This window comes from Triticum dicoccoides, chromosome 5A (assembly GCF_002162155.2).
Source record: "Triticum dicoccoides isolate Atlit2015 ecotype Zavitan chromosome 5A, WEW_v2.0, whole genome shotgun sequence".
Classification (NCBI taxonomy): domain Eukaryota; kingdom Viridiplantae; phylum Streptophyta; class Magnoliopsida; order Poales; family Poaceae; genus Triticum; species Triticum dicoccoides.
The window spans coordinates 634,261,554-634,266,971 of NC_041388.1; positions in this window are offsets into that span (position 1 = coordinate 634,261,554).

Here is a 5,418-nt window from a genome sequence, read left to right on the forward strand (position 1 = left end):
GAATAGGAAAAAGAGTCCTAAAGGAAAAAAGGAAAAAGGAAAACAGAATAAAGGAAAGGGGGGGGGGGCTACCGACCTAAGTCCTACTAGGACTCAGCCTAGAAAGCAAGAGGCGGCGGCGGCCTCGCCTGCCTGGCGCCTGGCGCGCGCGCAGGGGCTGGCGGCTGGCCTGGCCGGCCTGCTGGGGCTTGGCCCAGGCGCTGCTCCTTTTTTTTGAAAAAAAGTTCCGCGCAGAAAAACACAGAAAAGACAATCTAAACGGGCTCCAAAAATTCTAAAGTAAATTTTCTCCTAAAAATGAGTCGAACAAAATGAACTTTTCTACGAACCTAAAATGCAATTTTCGAAAACACGCATTTTTCCCTATCCAAATAAAATGCAAATAAACACCGGCAAAACAAAATCGATCTATTTATTAAATCTCCATTTTTCCTATATTTTGGGAAGTCATATTATTCCCTCTCTCATATATTTTGACACCGTAAAATAATTGAAGATAAAATAAATAAATCAAATGATCCTCTTTTCAAAATTTGAGAAAACTCAAATATGAAAATAACGAAATCTCCAACTCTCTGCGAGGGTCCTTGAGTTGCGTGAAATTCCTAGGATCGACCAAAATGCATGAAAATATGATATGCATGATGATCTAGTGTATAACATTCCAAATCGAAAATTTGGGATGTTACAAACCTAGCCCCCTTAAGATGAATCTCGCCCTCGAGATTCAGGTTGGCTAGAAAATAGGTGAGGGTGGTCCTTGAGCAAATCTTCTTCTCTCTCCCAGGTGGCTTCATCCTCTGAGTGGTGGTTCCACTGAACTTTGCAAAACTTGATAACCTTGTTGCGGGTAACTCTACTGGCATAATCGAGAATCTTGACCGGCTTCTCCTCATATGTTAAGTCGTCCTTCAACTGAATCGCTTCGAGTGGCACGGTATCTCTTAGCGGTACCTCTGCCATCTCGGCATGACATTTCTTCAGCTAAGAAACATGGAATACATCATGAACTCCTGACAGTCCCTCTGGTAATTCCAACTTATAAGCGACTTCTCCCATACGTTGCAAGATCTTGTACGGTCCAACGAAACGCGGTGCTAATTTTCCCTTAACTCCAAAGCGCTTGACTCCTCGAAGTGGGGATACTCGAAGGTAAACTCTGTCTCCGGTTTCGTAAACTGTCTCCTTGCGTTTAGAATCTGCGTAGCTCTTCTGCCTGGACTGGGCTACCTTGAGCCTATCGCGAATCAACTTAACTTTCCGTTCAGACTCCTTAATCAAATCTGGTCCAAAGAATTGACGGTCTCCAACTTCGTTCCATGACAACGGTGTCCTGCACCTCCTTCCGTATAAAGCTTCGAAAGGTGCCATCTTCAAACTGGTTTGATAACTGTTGTTATAAGAAAACTCCGCATATGGCAAGTTATCGTCCCAACTAGATCCATAATCTAGTGCACAAGCTCTCAGCATATCTTCCAAAATCTGATTGACTCTCTCGGTTTGTCCATCTATCTGCAGATGAAAAGCTGTGCTAAACTCCAGTCTGGTTCCTAAAGTTTCATGCAACCGATTCCAAAACTTTGAGGTAAATTGGGTTCCTCTATCTGATACGATACTCCTCGGAACTCCATGCAAACAAATGATTCTAGTCATGTATATCTTCGCCAACTTAGCAATGGTGTAAGTGGTCTTAACTGGAATGAAATGTGCTACCTTCGTCAATCGATCAACTACTACCCATATCGAGTCATAGCCTGCTTTCGTCCTGGGTAGTCCTGTGATAAAATCCATGCCTATCTTATCCCACTTCCATTCGGGTATCGGCAATGGTTGTAACAATCCTGCTGGCTTCTGATGCTCTGCCTTTACTCTCTGACATACGTCACAAACTGCTACATATGCTGCAATATCCTTCTTCATTCCGGTCCACCAGAATGTTTCCTTCAAATCCAAATACATCTTGGTATTCCCTGGGTGAATCGAATACGGTGAATCATGTGCCTCTTGCAAAATCAACTTCCTGATCTCCGGGTCATTAGGCACAAAAACACGGTCCTCAAACCACAAGGTATCGTGCTCATCCTCACAAAATCCCTTTGCTTTTCCTTCACTCAATTTCTCTTTTATAGCAGCAATCTCCTTGTCAGATTTCTGGGCTTCTCTGATCTTATCCATCAATGTTGACTGAATCTCCAATGCTGCTACATAGTCTCTCGGGACTATTTCCAAACATAGCTCGCGAAGGTTTTCTACTAACTCCTTTGGTATTTTTCCTGTCATTAACGTATAGACATGGCTCTTACGGCTCAATGCGTCAGCTACTACATTAGCTTTTCCGGGATGGTAATGCAATCTCATGTCATAATCCTTGATGAGCTCCAACCATCTCCTTTGTCTGAGGTTCAACTCCTTTTGCGTGAAAATGTACTTCAAACTCTTGTGATCTGTGTACACCTCACAATGATTTCCAATGAGGAAATGTCTCCACGTCTTCAATGCATGCACTACGGCTGCTAACTCCAAATCATGCATGGCATAATTCAACTCATGAGGCTTCAGTTGCCGTGAAGCATACGAAAAAACTCTTCCTTCCTGCATAAGCACTGCTCCAAGTCCTCAACGTGAAGCGTCTCAATACACCTCATAATCCTTGGTCTGATCTGGCAAAATCAATACTGGTGAGGTGACCAAACGTTTCTTCAACTCCTGGAAACTAGCCTCACACTCCTCAGTCCAGTTGAACTTAGTATTCTTCTTCAACAATTCAGTCATAGGCTTTGCAATCTTTGAAAAGTTCTCAATGAATCTCTGGTAGTATCCTGCGAGTCCAAGAAAACTCCGGATCTCTCCAACTGTCGTTGGTGATTCCCATTCGGTTACGGTCTCAACCTTTGTGGGGTCAACTGCTATACCTTCTCCGGATATAACATGTCCAAGGAATCCAACTTCCTTCAACCAAAACTCACATTTGCTGAATTTGGCGTATAACTGATGTTCCCTTAGTTTCTCCAAAACCAAACGCAAATGTTCCTTATGCTCCTCTTCATTCTTTGAATAAACCAGGATGTCATCAATGAACACTACGACGAACTTATCCAAAAACTCCATAAACACTTTGTTCATCAGGTTCATAAAATAGGCAGGTGCGTTAGTCAATCCAAATGACATAACGGTATACTCATACAGTCCATATCTTGTGGTGAATGTTGTCTTAGGAATGTCCTGCTCTCGAATCTTCAACTGATGGTACCCTGATCGCAAATCGATCTTGGAAAACACTTTAGCTCCTTGCAACCGATCAAACAGATCGTTGATCATTGGCAGTGGGTACTTATTCTTGATGGTTACTTCATTCAATCCCCGATAATCTACAACCATCCTTAATGATCCATCCTTCTTTTCCACTAGAAGTACGGGTGATCCCCAAGGCGAAGAACTTGGGCGAATATACCCCTTATCCAATAACTCCTTAATCTGATTCTTAATCTCCACCAAATCCTTTGTTGGCATCCGGTACGGTCGCTTCGATATTGGGCCTGTACCTAGCAATAACTCAATCAAAAACTCAATGTCTCTGTCCGGTGGCATGCCTGGTAATTCCCCAGGAAATACATCAGGAAAATCCTTTACCACTAGTACTTCCTCCTGCACAACTCCTGATAAGGAATTTACTTGTGTCATGTTTGGCACATGCCGGGATACATACTTGATCCTTCTTCCTTCTGGTGTGGTAAGCAAAATTGACTTACTAGCACAATCGATGTTTCCTCCATACATCGACAACCAATCCATACCAAGAATCACATCTAATCCTTGAGATTCCAATACTATTAGGTCTGAGGGAAAAACATAGTTACCAATCCTTAATGGTAACTGGGGTCACGTCTCGAAGGCATCTGAGGGTTTAGAAAAGACGAGAATTAAGAATAGAGTGAGGTCTAAAGGGAAAACACTACCCCAATGCACATGAGCAAATGCACACAAAATCACTTCATTCAATCAAACAAGGGCTTACAAACGGTCTAACTATCGCAAAAGTGCTTGACTATAATGTTTACAGGGGGGAATACTACTACTATCTGGTGGTCATCTAGAAATTTGAATCGGTGGAAGACTCCATGATATCTGCTCCAGCTTCGTCTTCAAAGTCGGGTTCACTTGGATCTGAATCAGTGTCGTCGATGATGATGTAGTTGTCCAGACATGCGATGTACTCGTCTTCCTCCTTGGAAGCTAACTTCCTCTTGAGTTCTTCAATCTCCTGCTTCAGATCGCCATCGTGTCTCGCTAGAGCTACAATCTCGTCCATGTAGTCCTTGCACGTAGACTTCAGTTCTCCTTCTAGCTCGATGATCCTTGCCTTCGCATTCTTCAAATCTATCATGTCATTGCACATCTGGTTCTCGTGGCGTCGAATGTGCTGGTTTAACTCCTGGATGAATGATGCAATGGATCTATCCTTCTTGGTGCTGACTAACTCCCATTGTTCATCTCGGCGTCCGCAAATCTGGTAGATAGTGTCCTTGAGGTCTTCTTGATAAACTTCTCCAATGCGTCCTATGGTGATATGAGCTGCCATGCTCTTTCCCAGACTCCAGGTTGGTGCATTGAAAACACTATCTATAGGCTTCGTGATTGGCGCGAATGTCCTTCCCGGAACGTGAGCTTGAATCTTCCAGCGCTCCTCTTCAGGCACAGTGGCATTGAAAGTTCCTGTGAAGCTTGGTAATCCAATGTTCAGGTACTTGGTGACTTCCTTCAAGTGAAATCCAAATGGTGTGCCTTCATCCGATTGAGCGTACTTAATCTTCGCGTGCGTCATAATAAAGGGTAGAAAAGATGAGGAGTTAGACAATGAGAAGAGAATGGTGATCTATGGCTTTAACTTAGTGGTCGTGTCCTACGGTCAGCGTGTGCTCTGATACCATCTCTGTAGCGACCAGACCTCAAACAGTCTGATCTCTGTGCTCCGGTGTCATCCCTGGATCAGTAATGCTGACACCACACAGTACATCAAAGGATTTATAGCAGAGTGGCAATCACACACTTATTACATCGTTATCTCAAAGAGAACTTACTACAATAAAAATGGCTTAAGGCCATCTAGTGTCGATAACAGCGGAAGACTTGGAAGATAAATGGGTCCATCAACACCAGCGGCAGCACTGAGTATAGAACCACGACCTAAAACACCTCAATCATCGTCTGAAAAGTCTGCACATTAACGTTGCAGCCCGAAAACGGGTCAGCACATGGAATATGCTGGCAAAGTAACACATAGAGAGTAATGGAATGAAACAGCTATACTATATGCATATATGGCTGGTGGAAAGCTCTATGGTTACAGTTTTGCGTAAAGCCAATTTTTCCCTACTACAAAGGAATAAATTTATTTAACTAACATGGTGGTTGTGAAAC